Here is a 25,332-nt window from a genome sequence, read left to right as displayed (position 1 = left end):
GGAAAAGTCCCTGCCTGGGCTCTGCCCGTTGTGAACTGTGAGAGACTTTACCTCTGGTCATTTTAAAAAGCATCAGACTGCTAAAGTTTGATGTAGAATGGCTAGGGCTGCTGGGCAAAAGCTATTTTAGCAATTTAGCAGGTGAGGTGAGGGTGGGTACTTCAATTTGCCTGAGTCTTGGGCAGAGCTCTGCAGACTCAGACCTACTGGGCCGCCGCCATCTTGGATCTCACTGGCTTCCTGTTTAAAAGGGGCATGAGGCAATAGACAGAAAATTAAAAACTGATTAGCCTAACCCCGGTCATGGGTACGTTCCTGGAATCCATTGTGATTGATGAGATTTCTGAATAATTGCCAGTGCCTGGTAAAGTACGGCAAAGTCAGTATGGTTTCATCAACGGGAGGTCATGCTAATGAATTTGTTGGAATGCTTTGAGGATGTAACAAGCAGGTTCGACTAAGGAGAGCTAATGGATACTGTGTGTCTGGACTTCAAGAAGGACGTTGACAAGGTGCTTCACAGGAGATGGCTGAGTAAGACAAGGGCCCATGGTGTCAGAGACTAGGTACTAGTGTGTACAGAAGCTTGACTGTCTGGCAGAAGGTCGAGAGTGGGAATAAAAGGATCCTTCAAGGATAGCAGCCAATGACAACTGGTATTTTGCAAGGGAACAATAACTTTTTACTTTGTACATGAAGAATCAAGATGAAGAAACTAAGGGAAATACTGTGTTTGAAATTTTATATTCAGCAAAAGAACTGAGACATCTCTTATAAACAATGATATTTGTTTATTGAACACAATTAATATTAGAACAATAAAACGTACAATACCGTAATGAAAAACACTACAATCTATCTTATTGTTTAACTGAACTTTGGATGATCACATATCACCCCATTAGAAGTTGACCAGATTCCACGTGGTGAAGTCTTCTTGTTCTTCTGATGGTCTTGTCGGTGTCTTGTCTTTCAGTGGTTTTTCTCGAGCTACCACTCGCTAAGCAGTTTTACGTTGATTCTTATCCTCCCAAGTCTTCACGCCTTTTGGGAGGGTGTGAAGAATCTGCCAATGAAATGATCAGGTTCATTTACCCTGATTAATCAGATCCAACCTGGGGTTGTCACATTGATGGCCCAAAGGCGACATTCCATGGTCCCATTCAGGTCCAATTTCAGGTGTGTATTACAGGGTCTGGAGCTGTCAGGTTTGTTTGCAACCATTTGTGGGTAGCTGCAGCCTGTCTGCATTCTGTAGCATGTGGAAGAGCACAGAGACTTTGGTCAAGGCTAGGTTCTTCTTCCCAGCATGTTTTAATCATTGTTCATTTTTGTAACTCCATGGTAAATGTATTATTGTCCATCGTAAGATTATTATTTAAGGTGGCCTTAAATACAGTGATGGCATTTCTTTTGCAATGACTTGAATGGATGGACTTCTGTGGCTCTACAAGACTCTGGTCAGACAAAATTTGGTTTGTTGTGTACCGTTTTGGGCCCCATTACTCAGGAAGGATGTACCACCCCGGAGCATGTTCAGAGTAGCTTCATACGAATGGTCCTAGTAATTACAAGCTCAACATATGAGGTCTCTGGGTCTATAGGTGCTGCAGTTTATAAGGGTGAAAGGGGATCTCTTAGAAGCATACAGAATACTGGTTGCCTGGTCAGAGTAGACATTGGGAAGATGCTTTCACATTGAGGAGAGAAAAGATCAAGGACATAGCCTGAGAGTCAAGAGATAATCTTTAGAATGGAGATAAGGAGGAACGTCTTCAGTCTGAGAGTGGAGAATCTATGGTAGAACGGCAGTTTCCTTCCCTAAAGGACATCAGTGAACCAGGTATGTTTTTCTTGGCAATCGATTCATAACCACCATCAGTCTCTAAATTCCGGATTTGAATTCAAGCTCTGCTACTTGCTGTGGCAGGATTTGGACCCAGGTCACCAGAACATTATCTGGGTTTATCACATAAGAATTCAATGGTAATACCACGGGGCCACTGACTTGCCCAATCCTCCACAGTGTGACTAACATGTGCAGTATGACATGCACTGGGATGTGCCTTCATGTTATCCTTGACTTCCTTATCAAGGTATGGATGATTTTTCTCCGTTATGAAATTCCTCTTCAATCTTTAGTATCTCCCTAATTGTTTGCCAAATTTCTTCAGCTGTCCTGCCTTTGACTGTTCTTTGCTCCCCCCAGACCATACAGCCTTCCTTCCTTAGGTCAGTATAATTATTATTGCCTAACACTAAAACTCTCATGTATGACTCAGTCTTCACTCTTTCAATCTGAACGTGAAACTCCAGCATGTTGTGGTAACTTCTTCCAAGATAAAGCTCATCCACCAATCCTTCCTTGCCAAATAATATCAAATCTAAATTAGATTAGATGCCCTACAGTATGGAAACAGGCCCTTCGGCCCAACAAGTCCATACCGACCCTCCAAAGAGGAACCCACTCAGTCCCATTTCCCTCTGAGTAATATACCTAACTCTATGGGCAATTTAGCATGGCCAATTCACCTGACCTGCACATCTTTGGACGGTGAGAGGAAACCCACGCAGACAGCGGGAAAATGTGCAAACTACACGCAGACAGTCCCCCGAGGCTGGAATCGAACCTAGGACGCTGGTGCTGTACTAACCACTGAGCCATCGTGCTGCCCCATTCTCTGGTTGTTTCCATATCGTCCTGCTCTTAGAAATACTCTCTCATACACTCTATATTCAAGGATATCACTGTCCAGTTGATTAATTGAGCCAATTTGCATGTTCAAGCCACCCATAGTTACTGTTGTGCCCTTTTTACAAACCCTCACTCTTTTCCACCTCAGAAGTACTTTGGGGGGACAGTGGCCGAAAATTACTCCTCCCAAGAGGTTTCTTCTCTTGCTTTTTATTTGCACTGAGACGGATTTCAAATATTGTTTTTGCACAAAATACTTTGAAAAGGTCTGAGTTCCCACTCACACGAACAAATGTTTATTTTCTTTTCACTAGTCACATTTCACAGTAAATAGCGAGGAATTAAGATGGCTAAAAGTGGTCATGAGATATCGTTAGCAAACAGGGTTGAGGAAAATCCCAAAGAGTTCTTTTCATAGATATGGAGCAAGAGGGTAACTAGAGAAATGTTTGGCATACACAAGGACAAAGGAAGAAAGGATTAAGAGAAATTGGGTGAGATTCTTAGTGAGTACTTTGCATCTGTATTCACCAAGGAGAGGGACATGACGGATGTTGAGGTGAGGGATAGATCCCCGAATACTCTGGATGAAGTCGACATAAAGAGGGAGGAAGTTTTGGATACTCTAAAAGGTATTAAAGTAGACAAGCCTCCAAGTCTGGATGGGTTCAACCACAGGTTACTGAGGGATGTGAGTGTGGAAATAACTGGGGCTTTAACATATATCTTTGTAGGATGATAGACCATGGGTGACGTCCCGTAGGACTGGAGAATTGCTAATATTGTCCCCTTATTTATAAAGGATAGCGGGATAATCCAGGTAATTGCAGCCCGGCGAGCCTGACATCAGTGGTAGGGAAGTTGCTGGAGAAGGTACTGGGGGACTTGAGTAAGGCGGTTTATTAGGTTCCCCATGGTCGGCTGATGGAGACGGTGAAGTCGCATGGGGTCCAGGGAGTTCTATCTAGATGGATAGAGAACTGGCTGGTCAACAGGAGACAGAGAGTAATAGTGAAAGGGGATTTCTCAAAATGGTGACCTATGACCAGTGTTGTGCAACAGCGATGCGTGCTGGGACCACTGTTGTTTGTGATATATATCAATGATTTGGAAGAAGGTATCGGCTGCCTGATTAGCAAGTTTGCAGATGACACCAAGATTGTTGGAGTAACAGACAGTGAAGGGGACTGTCAGAGAATACAGCAGAATATAGATTGATTGGAGAGGTGGGCACAGAAATGGCAGATGGAATTCAATCTGTGCAAATGTGAGATGATGCATTTTGAAAGATCCAGTTCAAGAATGAACAATACAGTAAACGGAAAAGTCCTGGGGAAAATTGACTTAGAGCGAGATCTGGGTATTCAGGTCCATTGTTTCCTGAAGATGCCAACATAAGTAAGTAAAGTGGTCAAGGCGGCATATGGCATGCTTTACTTCATTGGATCAGGTGTTGAGTACAAGCGCTGGCAGGACATGTTACGGTTGCATAGGACTGTGATTTGGCCGCATTTGGAATACTGCATATAGTTCTGGTCACCACATTAACAAAAGGATGTGGATGTTTTGAATAGGGTACAGAGTAGGTTCACCAGGATGCTGCCTGGGATGGACGGTGCTGGTTATGAAGCAAGATTGAGTAGATTAGGACTATTTTCATGACAAAGTCGAAGGTTGAGGTCAACAAAATCAAGACAGATATACACAGGGTGGATAGCAAGAAGTTTTTCCCCCAGATTATGGAACTCAAATACTCGGGGTCATGAGTCCAAAGTGAGAGGAGAAAGGTTTGGGGCAGATATATGTGGGAGGTTTTTTACACAAAGGGCGGTGGCAGCCTGGAATGTGTGGCCAGCGGAGGTGGGTTGGGGCATGAACGAAAGCGTTATCTAAGATGTATTTAAACAGAAATATAAATGGGTAGGGAGCAGAGGGTTACAGGACCTTAGAAAATAGGTGGCAGGTTTAGACAATAGGAGGATCTGGATCAGCACAGGTTTGGAGGGCCGAAGGATCTGTTCCTGTGTTGGAATGTTCTTTATTCTTTATCATTCATTCTAAAAATAGCAACTTTTCAACTTATTGTATGCTACAATTTAATAATATAAACGATTTATTTATTTGATAGTGCATGTCAAATTATTATCATTTCTAAATTACAGTCACAGGGTCAAAGAGATAGACAGCATGGAAACAGACTGTCTGGTCATACTTGTCCATGCCAACCAGATATCCCAACCCAATATATTCCCACCTGCTTGCACTCAGCACATATCCCTCGAAACACTTTCTATTCATATACCCATCCAGACGCCATCTCAATATTATAATTGTACTAACCACCACCACTTCCTCGGGCAGTTCATTCCAAGCACGTACAATCCTCTGAGTGAGAAAAAATGCCCCTTACATCTCTTTTACATTTTTCCCTACCCAACCGAAACCTATGCCCTCTAGTTCTGGACTTCCCTATCCCAGAAGAAAAAGACCTTGTCTATTTACCCAATCCATACCCCTCATAATTTTATAAACCTCTATAAGGTCACCTCTCAGTCTCCAACATTTCAGGGAAAACAGTCCCAGCCTGTTCAACCTCCAGCTGTCGCTCACACCCTCCAACCTTGGCAACATGAATGTAAATCTTTTCTGAACCCTTTCAAGTTTCACCTGATTAATCAGGTTCTGGGGATTTTTCCATCTTCATGCATTTCAAGACATCCAGCACTTCTTCCTCTGTAATATGGACATTTTTCAAGATATCACCATCTATTTCTCCATATATCTACATCTCCCATGTCCTTCTTCTGAGTAAACACTGATATCAAATACTCGTTTAGTATCTCTCCCATCACCTGTGACTCCACGTAAAGGCACCTTGCTGATCTTTGAGGGCTCTATTCTCTCCCTGTTTATCCTTTTTATCTCATGTATTTGTAAAATCCTTTTGGATTCTCTTTACCTCTATTTGCCAAAGCTATCTCATGTTCCCCTTTTTGCCTTCCTGATTTCCCTCTTTAGTGTACTCCTCCTGCCTTTATACTCTTCTAAGGATTCACTCAAACTATTCTGCCTGTATCTGTCATATCCTTCCTTCTTATTCTTAACCAAACCCTCAGTTTCTTTAGTCTTTCAGCACTCTCTATACCTACCAGCCTTTCCTTTCACCCTAACAAGAATATACTGTCTCTGGACTCCAGCTATCTAACATCTGAAGACTTCCCATTTTCTAGCCGACTGCTTACTTGGGAATATTTGCCGCCCTCAGCTTTTGAAAGATGTTGCCTAATACCGTCAAAATTGGCCTTTCTCCAATTTAGAATTTCAACTTTTAGATCTAGTCTATCCTTTTCCATCATTATTTTAAAACTAATAGAATTGTTGGCAAATAACTGAAGCTCACACATTTCAGAGGAGAAATTAAATCGATTGATTATATTTAAATGTGTCAGAGTTATAATTCTATTTGATTGTTCAATCATTTGCTCACTCTGAATATTAAATCATGTAGAGGTCAACCATTTTGCAAATGATAGGGTGACAATGTATGCATTTGAATACTGAGATTCAATGTGTAATTGTGATCACCAGCACAGTCAGACAACATGTCCTTTTTCGATAAAAATAAAAATGTGATTCCTTACTTTTGTATCATAAAAGATTGTTTGGTGTTTATATTTTAATTCTATCAATATAAAATCAACTTCATTGTTTTCAGAGATGATGCAGTTATTGTTCATTGAATAATTGAAGCTCATACTTTATTATTGCCCAATTCATAAATATGGCAAACTCCTGATCATTGTTCAGGTCAGCAAACCCATCACTTTGCATCATGACCGACATTAAAAGTGGATTCTAAAAGGACTGAATTCAGGTACAGTGCTACTGGACCTCACAGCTGCATGTAGCGATGACAGAGACCCTGTCCTGGTCCTGAATCTGTGAAGAGAGTTTCCAACCTGTGTCAGGGCAGTCATAGAAACATTCCCTCACAGAGAATCATTTGGAATCCACATTGAGCAGGAGGAAACTAGCCAACAGTCTATCACTGCTCTCAGTGTAGGCACAAATACTGTCTAAATTAGATACCAATGACTGACCAAGAACCAGGCCTTACTAGTTCATCATCAGTCAGAGCCTGGCCCATGGAGCAGATGTATGGACATGGAGTGTCAGAATCACAACGCACACATTACTTATGGTGATGACATCTGGCATGTCCCCCAGACTCCGTACATCTGCCCCCTGGGCCAGACACTGGGTGAAAACGTTCACATTTGACAGTCTATTGAAGCATTTTGTGTCTTACAGTGAACCCTCTGAAACTACATCCAATAAATGTACCTTCACATTCAACAGTATCAAAACAAAATGAAACATGCCTGTGGATATTCAGATACTAATTCATGGGTCACCCAGCAGAATGTATCTGTAGAAACCAGGAGCAAACAGCAAGCCAAAATCGTTTTAATAACTGAACTTGTGGATTTTGTCTGGTCTTGATAACCACACATATTGTGCTGACACTTAGGTGAATGTAACAATTACATCAAAAATGGAAGTCTTGGTCTAACGTCCCTACCCACCTTCCTGACCTCACACACCTCACTCCCTCACACACTCCATTCCCTCACTCCCTCACACATTCACCAACTGACGAAAATCCACAAGCTGAGTGAAATTTGCAACATAGAACAGTACAGCACAGTGCAGGCACTTCATCCCTCAATGTTTTGCCAGCCTTTTATCCCACTCTAAGATCAGACTAACCTATATAACCTTCAATGCACTAACTTTCGTGTGCATATCCAAGAGTCTTCTTAAATATCCCTAATGGATCTGACTCTACTACTACTGCTGGAGGAAAGCCCTAGCAGCTCAAACTTTCGTTGTAAGATATGCCCTCCAGTCCAGGAAGCACCCTGGTAAGTCTCCTCTGCACACTCTCTGAGGCTTCCACGTGTGGTTGAACCACAGCTTTATAGAGCAAAGAAAAAACTTCGCTGCTCATAATCTCTATCTCCCTGATAATGAAAGACAACACACCGTATTCCTTCTGAATAACCCTATCAACTTGGTGGCAACTTTGAGAGATCGATGGACAATGACCCCAAGATCCTTCTGTCACTCCGCACAGCCAAGAATTCTGCCTTCAACCCTGTATGCTTTATGCAAATACAACCTTTTAAAAAAATTGCTTCACATTTTTTAAAGTTGAACTCTATCTGCCACTTGTCAGCCCAGCTCTGCATCATGTCAATGTCCTGTTGCAAACTACAATAGCCCTCCACACTATCCACAACCCGACCAACCTTCGTGATATTGGCAAACTTACTAACCTACTTGTCCACTTCCTCATCAAAATCATTGATAAAAATCACAAAGAGCACAGGTCCCAGAGCCGATCCCTGTAGAACACCACTGGTCACTGAGCTCCAGGCTGAATACTTTCCAACTGCTTTCATCTTCTGTCTTCTGTGGGCCAGCCACGCCCGTATCCAGACAGCCAAATATCTCTGCACCCCATGCTTCTGTACCTTCTGAATGAGCCGACAATGGGGAACGCCTTGTTCACCACATCTACTGGTCTCGCTTCATCAATGTGCTTTTTCCATCTTCAAAGATTTCAATAAGGTTTCTGAGGGATGACCTGCTCCTTACAAAGCCATGCTGACTATGTCTAATCAAACCATTGTTTTCTAAGTAATTGTAAATCCGGCCTCTCAGAAACGTCTGCAATACTTTGCCCACACTGATGTAAGACTGACTGTTCAGTCAATCCCACAGTTATCCCTAATCCATTTGCTGAACAAGGGAGTATCATTTGTAACCTTCCAATCATCTGGCTGGCACTGCTCCAGTGGACTGTGAGGACGCACAGATCATCACCAAAGGCACGCCAATCTCTCACATCACTTCCTGGAGTAATCTAGGGTAACCCCATCTGGCCCAGGGGATTTACCTATCCTTATGTTTGTAATTCATTCAATCAGTGTATACTTCCCCTCAACTTTTCTGCACCCTATCCAACCAACTGATTGAATGCTTTCCATTTCAGTGCAATACACAGTGCTGCCTCCCTAAGTAAGCACAGTTCACAACATTCTGTGAATCATGGAATGAAAAAATAAAGGAATGCACCAATGCCTTCCTGATGAAGAATTTATGACCGAAAGATCGACTCTCCTACCCCTCGGATGCTGCCTGACGTGCTGTACTTTTCTAGCACCACACATTTTGACTCTGATCTCCATCAACTGCAGTCCTCACTTTCTCCACTACTGAGGGCTGTCCCCTCTGTACACTGAGTGGGGAATTAACCATCAGAAACTCATTGTATGTGGAGCTGACTGCTCAGTTCTGGAAAGTTGCATTTGATGAATATGTTTTTTTTTAAAAAAAGAAATTACAATTCCGCATATATTCATTTAGTGCCAGAGTTAGAGTTGTGGTTCATGATTTGAGCAGCTTGATAAGAAACAGGAAATGATTGAAGAACTCCGAGGTACAGGGTATTCCAGGTATTATATTCCAGATTAGATTAATGCTGGGAGTATTATCAGACAGGCTGACAGGTGCGATAAGGGAATGAGTTGACATGTGGAGGTGTGACAGTTTTACCATCACAGAGGCTCTTTTGAGGGAGGTTAGAGCAAACAACTCAATACTCTGTTGTACTGGAACTATAGACAGGACAAGGCAGGGTGTTAAAGAGGAGGTGATGTTGCTTTATTAATTAACAAGTCAGTTACTGCTGAAAGGATGGACAATAGCTTAGAAGGGTCTTCAAATGAGACTTTGTGGGTTGAGGTTTGAAGCAAAATGATAACACACACACTGCTTTTTTCAGCACATTTTAGCTTACATGTGGAACGTTCCTTAGGTCCAACAGGTCCACACAGACCCTCTGAAGAGCAATATTAAGACTGACAAGTTGCCAGGCCCGAATCAAATTTGTCCTCGGCTGCTTTGGAAACGAGAAATACAATTGCTTTGGAAACAAGAAATGCAATTGCTTCGCCACTTGCGAAGTTCTTTGCATCCTCGATCTCCACTGGAGTCGTACCTGAGGACTGGAGGGAGGCAAATGTAATTCCTCTCTTCAAGAATGGAAATAGGGAAATCCCCGACAATTACAGACCAGTAAGTCTCACGACTGTTGTCTGCAAGGTGTTAGAAAGGATTCTGAGGGATAGGATTTCTGACTGTCGGCAAAATCATGGCTTGATTAAATGCAGTCAACACGGCTTTGTGAGGGGCAGGTGATGATGAGGATCGAGCAGTGGATGTGGTGTGTATGGACTTCAGCAACGCATTTGATAAGGTTCCACATGGTAGGCTCATTCAGAAGGTCAGGAGGAATGGGACACCGGGGAACTTAGCTGTCTGGGTACAGAATTGGCTGGCCTACAGAAGACAACGAGTGCTTGTAGAAAGAAAATATTCTGCTTGAACGTCCGTGACGAGTGGTGTTCCACAGGGCTCTGTCATTGGGCCTCTACTGTTTGCAATTTTTCCTAATGACTTGGATGAGGGGATTGAAGGATGGGTCAGCAAGTTTGCAGATGACACAAAGGTTGGAGGTGTCGTTGACAGTACAGAGGGCTGTTGTAGGCTGCAGCATGACATTGACAGGATGCAGAGATGGGCTGAGAGGTGGAAGATGGATTTCAACCTGGATAACTGCAAAGTGATGCATTTTGGAAGTTCGAATTTGAAAGCTGAGTACAGGATTAAGGATAGGATTCTTGGCAGTGTGGAGGAACAGAAAGATCTTGGTGTGCAGGTACATAGATCCCTTAAAATGGCCACCCAAGTGGACAGGGTTGTTCAGAAAGCACATGGTATTTTGGCTTTCATTAACAGGGGGATTGAGTTTCAGAGTTGTGAGATCTTGTTGCAGCTCTATAAAACATTGGTGAGATCGCACTTGGAATACTGCATCCATTTCTGGTCGTGCTATTATAGGAAAAATGTGGATTCTTTGGAGACGGTTCAGAGGAGGTTTACCAGGATGCTGCCTGGACTGGAGGGCTTATCTTATGAAGAGAGGTTGACTGAGATCGGACTTTTTTCATTGGAGAAAGGGAGGAGAGGGGACCTAATTGAGGTATACAAGATAATGAGAGGCATAGATAGAGTCGAAAGCCAGAGACTATTTCCCAGGACAGAAATGGCTAACACGAGGTGTCACAGTTTTAAGCCGGTTGGAGGAAAGTACAGAGGGGATGTCAGAGGCGGGATATTTACACAGAGATTTGTGAGAGCATGGAATACGTTGCCAGCAGCAGTTGTGGAAGCAAGGTCATTGGGGACATTTTAGAGACTGCTGGACATGCATATGGTCACAGAAATTTGAGGGTGCAGACACAAGGATCAGTAGTCGGCACCACATCATGGGCTGAAGGGCCTGTTCTTTGCTGTACTGTTCTATGTTCTATGCTCTATTTCAAAGTCCTTGCACTTAATAATAAATTGCTCTTGGGTGTGGAACTGAGACCCATCATTTCAATGCTCCATACTGTGAGTTGTGCACTGTTTTCATCATATTGTTATAAAAATGAACTGAATAAAGTGGGGATTTTGTGTTTATTGGACAATCTAAAAGTTCGTATTACGAAAGGATGTCGGACCTTCAGTAATAAGACTTTACTGTTAATGGTTAGAACAATGTTGCAAACATTTACACAGAGATTTCCAGATCAAGTCACACACAAGTACGTTGGGCTGTACCGCTGCCGGCCATCAATGGCGCTGCACAAATCTGTTTGGATACTGACATTGTCGAGATAACATATACTGGATATGGTTTATGAGGGATTCGATGTAAGATGCCATGTGCTGCAGGAGTCCATCACCTTTATAACACTTTCATTCAGGATTGCGTCCAAGGTACAGAACTACAGACTTTAGGTCCCACACTGGAAGGGATATACTTCCAAGACATGGCTGTTTACAGGTCATTGTTATAAATGTTGAACTGCATTTTGACCAGTGCCATGTGCTAGTCCATTGACCAGTCTGCTCCACACACATCTCCCTGTTGTTCAGGTATGTCTCTAACCAGTCTATTGTGAGGGATTGTGTCAGTAACTGTCCAGCTCCAGTTAGGAAGCTCTCTGAACAGATCTTGGAGATGGCCAGTGTTTTGGACGTCATGGAGAGGCCCAGTAACACTGTGTCTGAGTTCAGGCTCTTTCTCAATGTCATTTCCAACAGCTTTGCTGCCTGTAAGATGATGTGTTCACTGAACTGAACATGAATTGGCTGTTTACTACATTCACTGAACTGTAATAGTTAGGTTTGCGCTCTGGTAAATCAGTTATTGTTCATTTCAATTGCTTTCAACTGAAAAACAATGATGTTTGGTTTATTTAAAAATGTAAGAAATAAATTGAAATTAACTCTTCAATTATACAGAATGTAAAATTGACTTGTTGTATATTTCCCACAGACTAATCAAGCAACAATCAGATATTGTCTGTAAAGCAGGATTCTGTGAACAGGACTATGTCCCAGGCATCACTATCCTCTCTGGTAGGTTCTGTACCACTGAAAGGTACAGGCAGGCAGAAGAGGGCAGCTCCATGGCACATAGTCAATATAGAGTGGCATGTTGGCTCAGTGGTTAGCACTGCTGCCTCACAGCACCAGGGACCCAGGTTTGATTCCAGCCTTGGGCAACTACCTGTGTGGAGTTTGTACATTCTCCCAGTGTCTGCGTGGGTTTCCTCCCACAGTCCCAAGAAATGCAGCTCAGGTGAATTGGCCATGGTAGTGGGTTACTCTTCGGAGGGTGGGCGTGGACTGGTTGGGCAGAAGGGTCTGTTCCCACACTGTACGGAATCTAATATAATCATAGTGCTCAGCATTGATGCTGGACACTGTGGTGGCTTGACTGCTCTGCGGCAGGTTATGGGGAACCAAGAAAAGGGAAACCTATAATTGACCACATCATCACTGATCTGCCTGCTGCAGATCACCCCTACATTTCATATATCGGTAACAATGTTCACTGCACAGTCCTTATGGGGAGCAAGGGCTAACCTCACATTTTGCAGACCCTTCACACCATGTTATGTACTGAATTGTACAGACTTTAAACAGGTTAGGCAAACAATCACGATCATCCATGAGGTACAATGGCCCATCAGCAGCAGCAGAATCATATTGTGTATAACTTATACAGTCGGCAGCTTCCTGGACCGACATACCTCCCACTGTACAGGAACCGTCACAGCCCGACATACCTCCCACTGTACAGTAACCATCATGGACTGACATACCTCCCACTGTACAGAAACCATCACACCCCGACATACCTCCCACTGTACAGTAACCATCACACCCCGACATACCTCCCACTGTACAGTAAGCATCACACCCCGACATACCTCCCACTGTACAGTAACCATCACACCCCGACATACCTCCCACTGTACAGTTACCATCACGGTCAGACATACCTCCCACTGTACAGTTACCATCACGGTCAGACATACCTCCCACTGTACAGTAACCATCACACCCCGACATACCTCCCACTGTACAGTAACCATCACACCCCGACATACCTCCCACTGTACAATAACCATCACAGCCCGACATACCTCCCACTGTACAGTAACCATCACAGCCCGACATACCTCCCACTGTACAGTTACCATCACGGTCAGACATACCTCCCACTGTACAGTAACCATCACACCCCGACATACCTCCCACTGTACAGTAACCATCACACCCCGACATACCTCCCACTGTACAGTAACCATCACACCCCGACATACCTCCCACTGTACAGTAACAATCACAGCCCGACATACCTCCCACTGTACAGTAACCATCACAGCCCGACATACCTCCCACTGTACAGTAACCATCACACCCCGACATACTTCCCACTGTACAGTAACCATCACACCCCGACATACCTCCCACTGTACAGTAACCATCACACCCCGACATACCTCCCACTGTACAGTAAGCATCACACCCCGACATACCTCCCACTGTACAGTAACCATCACACCCCGACATACCTCCCACTGTACAGTAACCATCACACCCCGACATACCTCCCACTGTACAATAACCATCACAGCCCGACATACCTCCCACTGTACAGTAACCATCACAGCCCGACATACCTCCCACTGTACAGTTACCATCACGGTCAGACATACCTCCCACTGTACAGTAACAATCACAGCCCGACATACCTCCCACTGTACAGTAACCATCACACCCCGACATACCTCCCACTGTACAGTAACCATCACACCCCGACATACTTCCCACTGTACAGTAACCATCACACCCCGACATACCTCCCACTGTACAGTAGCCATCACTGTCCGACATACCTCCCACTGTACAGTAACCATCACACCCCGACATACCCCCCACTGTACAGTAACCATCACACCCCGACATACCTCACACTGTACAGTAACCATCACACCCCGACATACCTCCCACTGTACAGCAACAATCACAGCCCGACATACCTCCAACTGTACAGTAACCATCACAGCCCGACATACCTCCCACTGTACAGTAACCATCACACCCCGACATACTTCCCACTGTACAGTAACCATCACACCCCGACATACCTCCCACTGTACAGTAACCATCACACCCCGACATACCTCTCACTGTACAGTAAGCATCACACCCCGACATACCTCCCACTGTACAGTAACCATCACACCCCGACATACCTCCCACTGTACCGTAACCATCACACCCCGACATACCTCCCACTGTACAATAACCATCACAGCCCGACATACCTCCCACTGTACAGTAACCATCACAGCCCGACATACCTCCCACTGTACAGTTACCGTCACGGTCAGACATACCTCCCACTGTACAGTAACAATCACAGCCCGACATACCTCCCACTGTACAGTAACCATCACACCCCGACATACCTCCCACTGTACAGTAGCCATCACTGTCCGACATACCTCCCACTGTACAGTAACCATCACACCCCGACATACCCCCCACTGTACAGTAACCATCACACCCCGACATACCTCACACTGTACAGTAACCATCACACCCCGACATACCTCCCACTGTACAGTAACCATCACACCCCGACATACCTCCCACTGTACAGTAACCACCACAGCCGGACATGCCTCCCACTGTACAGTAACCAGAATGGCCGGACATAGCTTCCACTGTACAGTTACCACCATGGCCGGACATAGCTTCCACTGTACAGTAACCACCATGGCCGGACATAGCTTCCACTGTATAGTAACCATCACACCCCGATATACCTCCCACTGTCCAGTAACTGTCACAGCCCCCACTATATGTTAACCATCAAGAACGGCACGATGGCTCAGTGCTTAGCACTGCTGCCTCACAGCACCAAGGTCCTAGGTTCAATTCCGGCCTTGGGTGACTGTGTGGAGTTTGCATATTCCCCCCGTGTCTGCGTGGTTTCCTCCCACAGTCCAAAGATGTGCAGGTCAGGTGAATTGGCAATTCTAAACTGCCCATAGTGATAGGTGCTTTAGTCAGAGGGAAATCGGTCTGGGTGGGTTACTCTTCGGAGGGTTGGTATGGACTAGTTGGGCCAAAGGCCCTGTTTCCATACTGTAAGGAATGTAAGGCCCTGTTTCCACACTGTAAGGAATCGAATCTACTCTCCAAGGTTCAAGTCAGGGACATGATGGAATAATCACTTGTCTGAATGAGTACAGCTCCAACAGTACTCTAATCTGGATTTACTAGCAACCGGCAACACAGTTGTGTGGGGAGGATCATGTCTCACAAACATGACTGAATATTTTGAGGAAGTGACAAAATTGATTGATGAGGGAATGGGGCTGGATGTTGGCCGTTTGGATGTTAGCAAGGCATTTAATATGCTTCTTTATGGCAGGCTCATACAGAAGGTGAAGTGAAAGGGGATCAGTTAGTAAGATGGATAGAGAACTGCTTGGTCTGAGAAGACAGTGTAGTGGTGGGTCAGTGCTTTTGTGATCTGTAAATAGATTGCCGGAGGTGCATATTGGGAGGATGATTGCCAGAAAATACAGCGGGATATAGGTCATCTGCAGACTTGGACAGAGAAACACCGATGTAACTTTATCTGGACAGTTGTGACGTGGTGTGTTTTAGAAGGTCTAATGCAGGAGAGGAGTATAAAGTGGATGGGAAAACTACTGGCCGCATCAACATCCGAAGGGATCTAGGTGTACAGCTCCACAGTTCCCTGAAAGGGGTAACACGGGTGGATAGGGTGATCAAGAAAACTGATGGCAAACTTGCAGACATGCATCAGAGCATGCAGTATGAAAACTAACAGGTCATATTGCAGCTGTAGAGAAACTTATTTCGAGGTACATTTAGAATATTGTGTACAGTACTCTTTGCCACACATTGTTGAAGTGTTGGAGAGGGTATGGAAAAATTTTACAAGCATGTTGTCTGGTTTGGAGGGTATTAGTCAGAAGGAGAAATTGAACATATAGGGTTTGTGTGCACCTGGGCATCATTGGATATGGGGCTACCTGACAGATATTTACAGAATTATCAGAGGCATAGATAGAAGGACAGTTAGAGGCTTTTTCCCCCCAGAGTAGAAGTATCAATTGCTCAGGACTGTAGGTTTTAGGTAAAAGGGAGAAAGTTCAGGAGATGTGATAGGTAAGTTTCGATTGCTGTTACAGACAGAATGTAAAGTGCCTGGAATGAAATGATAGAGGGGAAGAAGCCAATATAGCAAGGTTTAAGAGGGATCTTGGTACAAGTATAAGCAAGTAGGGAATAGAATGACATAGAGGGTGTTGGAGCAAAAACTTTTGTTTTAACTTTAGAACGGCATCATGCGTCAGTGCGGGCTTGCTGCGCTGAAAGGCCTGTTCCTGTACTGGACTGTTGCTTATGTCAAGATTTGAGCACGGGAGAGGCGAGATCCTCACTGAATGATTACTGATGATCAACAACCACATTATTATACTCAATATGGAGAATTTGACACGAAAGTCAGACCTGTTACCTGGTGACTCCATCTCGGCGCTTGCTCCTGCAGACTTCTATCCTGAACAGCATCATCTCGGGGGACACTGCACAGAGAGGAGCTGCATGTACACACCCACCAATGATGGCATCTGACACATGCCAGCCTCACCATGCATTCCCAGCACATCCCGGACCCACTGACAGTACGCTTCAGTACTTCAATGCTGCAGCTCAGGGTATACTGACAACTCTCATTGCAATGCTGCTACAAGGACACTGTGCTCAGGAAACACACTCACAGCTCATGGCTTGTCCCTCTGGGCTGCTCACTCCGTGTTTGTACACACTCACTTTGAACTGACTTGAATGCTCACAGAATTATTGCCTTGCCTTACACTGCCTTTAGCAGCGTTTCCCCTCAGCTAGAGCTACCTGTTTCACCCGTCTGCTTTATTGTCTTGGTGTTTAGCAGGAACACAAACTCAGGAAGCTTGATATCATTGTCCACAGTCAGTCACGGTGCCCAGCACAGTGAGTCAGGGGGAGTCTCAGATCCCAGTCCGGGAGCTCGGACACGGTCAGTCACGGTGCCCAGCACAGTGAGTCAGGGGGAGTCTCAGATCCCAGTCAGCGAGCTTGGACACAGTCAGTCACGGTGCCCAGCACAGGGAGTCAGGGGGAGTCTCAGAATCCAGTCTGGGAGCTTGGACACGGTCAGTCACGGTGCCCAGCAGTCAGGGGGAGTCTCAGATCCCAGTCCGGGAGCTTGGACACGGTCAGTCACGGTGCCCAGCACAGTGAGTCAGGGGGAGTCTCAGAATCCAGTCTGGGAGCTTGGACACGGTCAGTCAGCCTCTCGTGGTTGTTCGGGTCAGGATCCTTCCCCTGTTAGGGAGTGAGGAGATGAATATTAGGCTGCCCCATATCCCTCTTCGTTCTTTGTGCCCTAGTCTGGGATGGTTCCTTCTGGAATGTGAGAATTACCAAGGAGGATTAGGGAAATGGAAGTGGTTGGTACAGCTGTTAGTGCTGGGACAGTTGGGGGGAAGGTGTCGAGGTGTTCTGAGTGAGTGAGTGGGCAGCACAGACACCAGGCAGAGTTGGGCAGAGGGGCAGAGAAGAGATTACAGAGAGACTGAGAGAAGGTGCTGCATTCACTGACAGTGGGAGAAAATGAGCCTTGGTGGGAGGTGGGTGCAGTAACAGAGAGAGTGAGAGTGAAGTCACAAAGTGCAGATGGTGGCACTTACCCTGGTGCATGGAGAAGGTCACTGACCTCCTTCCTATACTGATAGATATTCACCCAGAAGGCTGGCACCTCACTGACCCAGGGATCAGCCTCTGACCAAGTTGGCAGGGTCTAGTGTCATAGCTTCCCCTGCAATCCCTGGAGGAAGATAATGTCCCGCTCATGAACCATGTCATACACCAGGACCAGGGCCTTGCCCACAAAGTGGAGCCCCAGTTTAATCCATTCTGCCATGTCCAGGCCAATTTCGACTTCACAATCCAAGAGTAAAATGACTTTTTAAAGATGGCTCCTGGAAACAGGGAGGCTGGTAAATTCTTGGGTATCCAGGCAGAGGGCAATTCTTATGAAGATGGGGAAAAATCATCACGTTAGTGTCAGATGAGAGGAAGACCACGCAGGCAGGTAGGGTATAAGGCAGATTGGGGATGGTATCATGAGAAAATGCAATTCACCTTGTGGAGAGAAACACTCCATGAAACCCGATTAAAATGAGACTTGACCAAATCATAAGATGGGTTTGGCCTCTGTCTGTCTGAATCAAAATAGGGATGAAATAATGGGAGCAACAAACTTGGAAAGGAGAATTATACAGGAGATTCAATTCCTTAAAAAGGGGTAACACAATGTTCCAGACTGTTAAAAGGTGCCGGGGAAAATCCCCTGCCTTATACTTACCTACATTATCAAATCCTCACTGTATGCAGGGATGGTGCCGGAGGCCTGGAGAACAGCTAATACCGCAACTTTGTTTAATGTGGAGCAAGTGACTGACTGAATAGGTCGAGGTTAGAATTCTGCGACAGTGGATAAACTGTCACTGAGGAAATCCCAGGGACTCCAGGAGAGTCGGTCTTGATTTTTTCAAGGAAGATCGTGTGTAATTAATCTGACTGTGTCGGTCTGAGGCAGTAACTTGGAACTGCATGTTACTTACTTGGATTTGACAAGAGATCCCATGGCAGATTGTTTAAAAACAGAAACTGTGGGGTCCAGGTGAATGGAGCAAACAACCCAGAGAAGTGCAAGGCAAGGCATTTGGGGACATCAACAATAGAGAGGAAGACACAATAAATGAGAGTATGGTCAGTGTGGGCAGATAAATGAAGGTAGCTGGACAGATCAATAATCTTTTTAATGCAGCAATTGGCATGATTTTCTCTGTCAGCCAAAATACAGAATTTCAGAGCAGGAAGCTTAGGCAGGAACTGTATAAATAATGAGTTCAGTCACAGCTGGGGACTGTATACAGTTCTGGTCACCAGATCACATGGAAGGATGGAATTGGACTGGAGAGGGTACAGAGGAGATCCGTTACCCTGTGACAGTGGAAGTGCAGTTATGGGGAAAGATAGGGGAATGGAGGATGCTGAGAGGAGATTTGATTGGGGTGCACATATTGTCAGGAGCCTGTGTAGAAAGGGAGAGAACATTTTGCTCTTGTAGAATTGCATTACAAACGGTGAATATTAAACGTAATTAATTGAAATATTAGCGAAGTACTGAGGAAGGTTGTTATTTCACCCAGAGTATGGTTGAGATCTGGGAGTCACGCATGGGAGTGGAGTCGAGGTAGAAACTGTCAAACCATTTTAAAAAGGTGCCGGGAGCTGAACTGGAAGGCCTATCGTCTCTGGGGAGAGAGAACTAGGGCTTCAAAAATAACATGACATCTTGTCCAATGTAGACAGTGTGCAGAGTGATTTCCTCTATACTGTACTATTTTATGAAGTTTTCAAGATTTACCAATATCTGACAGGATCAATACGCAGGAATGAGGGGAGAAAACAGGGAGGAGCAGTGTGTGAATTGATTATCATCACAATAATACTGATCCCAATCTTTATACACAGTGTACTTCACTGAGTTAGCCTTTTTATCCTTCCTGTGTAAATGGTAAACCCCTTTGATATATCCAGTTCTCGGTCATTGTCACACTGGAGCCACATCTCCATTATGACAGCTCCATCTGACCTGGTTCATGTTATTGAAACCTACCATTTCATTGGCCTTGTTCAAACGTTAGGAAGGAATTCAGGGATGGCAGCAAGTGCAAAGTCCAGGATTGCTGTAGGGTCCAGAGGTGGTTAGAGAGATAGGAAGGTGTGTGAAAGTTATGGGATACTGCAGGGATATGGGTTGTTCTAGAGGCTGAAGAAGATTACAAAGACAAGAATAGTTTTAGGTTTTGTTTGAAGTGAAAATGAAGCTGGAGCAGCCAGATCAATATTCTGGCTACGAGAGCCTTGTAGAGAGAAACCCTCCCCGACACCTGATGAAAATGTTACCGGGACAATTTATCACATGATTTATTTATCTTTACCTCTCAGCTCCAGATATAAAAAAAATTCTGTCCACAGTGCCGACATACTGCCAGTCTCTGAAACATCCGACATGTTCCATGAACCTTCCCACTTCTGTAAACCCACTAGTTTCTACAAACATTCCTATTTGTGTAAAGGTCTCCATGCCTTATGAAGCTCCCTGTTTCGAATACCCCTTCCTCCTTCTGAAGAACGTCACACACAAACGGCAGACCGAGTCTTTGGAACCAGTTAGTGATTAGGAAGAGACATTTTGGGTGGAGAACATTGAGACGGAGAGTTTGTAGAAAACAGGAAAAAAAGCTTGTATTGGTCCTGCAGGAGATTGATAACAGGAGGATCGACTGAAAGGTACAGGACTGTCCTTGGGGAACTTTACAGAGACAGCATTGGTGAAACTGGAGGAGGTTTCAGAGACTAGGGGATTTGTAGGTGTTAATTAACCTTAGAGATACGTAGAGTGTTTTTACAGTGATTGGAACGAGGTCAGTCAGTTAAATCTCATTAATACGTGTTACCTGATTGGGACTGTTAACTGGCTCTAATCAGGGAATCCTGGCTCATAAATAAACAGAAGCTTCAGGGGCTCTGTTAACTATAAGAGCCGGCTCTGAGCTAGCTTGGGTCAGTGCCATGGATCATGCATGAAGAAATAAAAGGTGATTTGGTAACAGGATACCAGCCTCTGTGGAGTTATTTCAGTTTTAACATCTGGTAGATATTACAGGGAGAGGGAGGGCTGGGAGAATTTCCACAGATCAGGACAGGTTTAGAATCTGGAGGTTGCAGAGACAGTGAGCTGTGTCGGGGCAGAAGGTGGTTACAGAATCAGGAGCATGGTTGGGACTAGAGGATATTACACAGCTGGTTAGGCATTGGATTAGGGTACACAACAGGGAACATTGGAGGAACTGGAGCAAAGAAAATAGATTGGCAGTGTTGTCAGTGATGGAGAACGTTGGAGATATAATGAACACTGCAGTGGCTGGAGTCTATGGAGATATTGCAATCTGTCAGGGCAGGAGGAGGTTAGTAAGGCTGATTGTTGTGTGGATTGGAGGAGATTGCAAAGATGAGGTTTCTATGGATCAGATAGTTGCAGAGAAGGGGAGAGCTGTAAAGACTTGAGAAATATTTTATAGAGAGGAAAGGTTATTGGGGCTGGAGGAGATTCCAGAGAAAGGAGGTTTGTATGGCCTGTATGAGTTACAGAGATAAGGACGGCGACATTGGCTGATGGAGATTTAGAATGTATCATACAGGATCGACGAGGTTATAAAGACGGAATATTTATGGATTTGGAGGACTCTCAAGACATCACACGGAATGACACAGACGCCTTTTGGCACAGAAGGGTATCATTTGGTCGATCATGGCTACACCAGCTCTTCAACTGAACTCTTTGCTGAGTAATGATCTCCTCCTTCATTCACATCCTCACATTTGTTTTGTATCAAATATCATCTAATCGCCTCCTGAATGTTTCAGTCAAACATGCATCTACAACGCATCTAAGTGCATCTTAACTACTTGCGAAGATCTTTTTCCAGGTATAAATCCTCTTTCTAATTTTGACGCAGCCTTACTCCATCTTTTGATACGCTCGTTATGAGGGGCCCGCAGGAGGATTCCGGGACAGCTCTATGGTGGCTCTCAGTTTTCCCATAATTCCCCTCTGCTCTACCATCTCCCCTCTGAACCTCCAGCATTCCTCGTGGCTCTTAATTCGATTCTCCATCTGACACAAATTCTATTGTTTATCACACGAAGCAGCATTGGGGTTGTTTATCCTGCTGTTCCTATTTGAGGGACCATTCCTCAACTGGACCCAAGCCATCTTGTCTTTGCAGGGAGCCCATGGTTCAGTTTGTCATTTTCTGACCAAATTGGTGTTCCAGTCAAACCTTCCCAGCTTCATTCTTGCCCCATTGAAGGCTGCTCTCAGTCCACTAATGTTTCTCACTCTCAGTTACTTATATCATTCTCTATCATCATCCTGAACTTTACAATAAAATGATCGCTGTTCCCCAAAATCTTCCCCTACTGATACTGGATCTACTTGCCCCATCTTTTTCCAAGGACCAGGTCCAACAGTACATGTTGTCTTGGGCTGGACACATACTCCGGCAGTAAGCTCTCCTCCATGTAATCTAGGAATACTCGAACCTCGTGACCCTGCAACACCAATAACACAGTTAATATCAGTTAATATTTATTCCCTCCGTCATTTTTGTTTTGGTTTCTGCCGACAGACTGTACCTCACAGCGTAATTGTATATTTTTTTGTTCTGTAGCTCCAGCCAAATTAATTGTTTCCTTGGATGGATCATCTTTGTCTTGGACTCCTAAACTAATGCTAATTTAAACCAGTACTTTTCCCTTCATCCTTTCCCTTCACTTCTATCATTTTGGAATTCTTTATCCCCAGCAATATTTGACACCCAGTCCTGCCATTCCTTGAGCCAGATTTAGACACACCAATCTGCATCTGTAACTCTACACACTCCGAGTATTCATGTCTATGCAGAGAACCTCAGATTAAGGCTTTCTTTCTTGCTCCATCTTCCACTGATAAACTTGTTGTTGTAAGTTAGTACCAAATGTATCTCCCAGTATTTTGAGAATCCTGGTAGTCGCCTCTAATATTCCTTTTTGGATCCTAAGCACAGGCCAAGTTATTTTCAATCCCTCCCAAAAAACCCCGTAAGAAATTCAGTCCCGGTTCTGTCACGTTAGCCCATCCACCTTGCACAATTGCTGCCTTCCTCAGAACCAGTCCCAATGTCGCAGGAATCTGAAGCCCTTCCTGCTGCACCATCGTTCCAGTCACACTCTCATCTACCTAAAACTCAGAGTTCTGTTCTCACTTTGACACGGCACTGGCAGTAACCAAGGGATTGCTACATTTGAGGTCCTGCTTGCTAACTATCCACCTAGCTCCCTAAATTCTGATTCCCAGACCACTTCACCCTTCCTACCCAGATCATTCCTATCAGCATGGACGTGACCTTGGACTGCTCACTGTACCCCAGACGAATGTCCTGCAGACACAGTGACATTCTTAACCCCACTATCCTGAAATTACAGAAACACTGACATCTTCTTCAATTTCCGGAATCTCCTGTTCCTATTGTTCCTTCTTCCTTCTACCTTCGATCCTGTACAGTCAGGCTGCTTGTGGGGCCACAGACATGGCTCTGACTGCCCTCCCTTGAGCAGCCTACACCTTAATCAGCTTCCAAACTGGGAAACTGAATTGGGAGGGAGATATCACGGTATTCCTGGATTCCCTGACTGTTTCTCTTCGATTGCCTAGTCCCCCATTCCCTTCCTTATTCCAGGCTGTCATGTCTGCAGGGTGATCTGCTCTCTGTGTGCGCTATCCCCATAACTCTCAGCATCACAGAGTCTCTAGCACTGTCTGATCTCCGAGACCCCGTGTTCATCTAGGACACGAGCAGGGGCTATGAATTCCCAATGTAACAGAACATAATTTCCATCTGACAAATATGTCTTGCCATGTCGTAAAATGCAACAGTCGAGAATAACTTAAATAATTACTTAGAATGAAGTTAACATCCGGGAAATAACAATATGGTTAAGTCCCTTATTCCACTGTGGCTGACTGAGTGTAATTGACTATATTGGCACAGAATCTCACAGTGTCTCTTAATTCTGAGTTCGAACCTTACTTCAGAATTGGAAAATTAACTTTGCTGACTTACAGCAATTTACTGACAGTCCCTAATAACGGTGTATTATCTGCCAATGAACTTACAGCCTTTTCTGTGATGGCTCTTGCACTTCTTCCAAACTCAGTGCAGGCAGGTCCCAGCAGCAGAAAGTTGTCTCTGTGACTCCCAGATACGTGTAATCCTCCAGCTCCCACTCCACTCTGCCCCCTCACAGGGTCACCATCTCTGTGACTCCCAGGGACGTGTAATCCTCCAGCTCCCACTCCACTCTGCTCCCTCACAGGGTCACCGTCTCTGTGACACCCAGGTACGTGTAATCCTCCAGCTCCCACTCCACTCTGCTCCCTCACAGGGTCACCGTCTCTGTGACTCCCAGGGATGTGTAATCCTCCAGCTCCCACTCCATCCTGCTCCCTCACAGGGTCACCGTCTCTGTGACTCCCAGGTCCGTGTAATCCTCCAGCTCCCACTCCACTCTGCTCCCTCACAGGGTCACTGTCTCTGTGACTCCCAGGGATGTGTATTCCTCCAGCTCCCACTCCACTCTGCTCCCTCACAGTGTCACTGTCTCTGTGACTTCCAGGGACGTGTAATCCTCCAGCTCCCACTCCACCCTGCTCCCTCACAGGGTCACTGTCTCTGTGACTCCCAGGGACGTGTAATCCTCCAGCTCCCACTCCACTCCGCTCCCTCACAGGGTCACTGTCTCTGTGACTTCCAGGGATGTGTATTCCTCCAGCTCCCACTCCACCCTGCTCCCTCACAGGGTCACTGTCTCTGTGACTCCCAGGACGTGTAATCCTCCAGCACCCACTCCACTCTGCTCCCTCACAGGGTCACCATCTCTGTGACTCCCAGGGATGTGGAAACCTCGAGCTCCCACTCCACCCTGCTCCCTCACAGTGTCACCGTCTCTGTGACTGCCAGGGATGTGTAATTCTCCAGTTCCGACACCAATCTGCTTCCTCACAGGGGCACTGTCTATGCAACCCCTACTTACGTGTAATCCTCAAGCTCCCACTCCACTCTGCCCCCTCACAGGGTCACCGTCTCTGTGACTCCCAGGTACGTGTATTCCTCCAGCTCCCACTCCACCCTGCTCCCTCACAGTGTCACCGTCTCTGTGACTGCCAGGGATGTGTAATTCTCCAGTTCCGACACCAATCTGCTCCCTCACAGGGGCACTGTCTATGCAACCCCTACTTACGTGTAATCCTCAAGCTCCCACTCCACTCTGCCCCCTCACAGGGTCACCGTCTCTGTGACTCCCAGGTCCGTGTAATCCTCCAGCACCCACTCCACTCTGCTCCCTCATAGGGTCACTGTCGCTGTGACTACCAGGTGTGACTCAGCCTTAATCCTCAGTGCTGATTT

General features: G+C 45.3%; 1 long non-coding RNA gene across 1 annotated transcript; it reads right to left on the bottom strand.

The window, feature by feature from the left end:
* Positions 1-965: 965 nt before the first annotated feature.
* LOC140475974 (uncharacterized) lies at positions 966-24,129 on the bottom strand. The gene is made up of 3 exons (XR_011960390.1): positions 24,042-24,129; positions 22,327-22,438; positions 966-1,252 (listed from the first exon to the last, which is right to left on the bottom strand). It is a non-coding gene; the product is annotated as an uncharacterized lncRNA (long non-coding RNA).
* Positions 24,130-25,332: the final 1,203 nt, after the last annotated feature.

This window comes from Chiloscyllium punctatum, chromosome 4 (genome assembly GCF_047496795.1).
Source record: "Chiloscyllium punctatum isolate Juve2018m chromosome 4, sChiPun1.3, whole genome shotgun sequence".
Classification (NCBI taxonomy): domain Eukaryota; kingdom Metazoa; phylum Chordata; class Chondrichthyes; order Orectolobiformes; family Hemiscylliidae; genus Chiloscyllium; species Chiloscyllium punctatum.
This window is presented reverse-complemented; position numbering and strand designations above follow the sequence as displayed.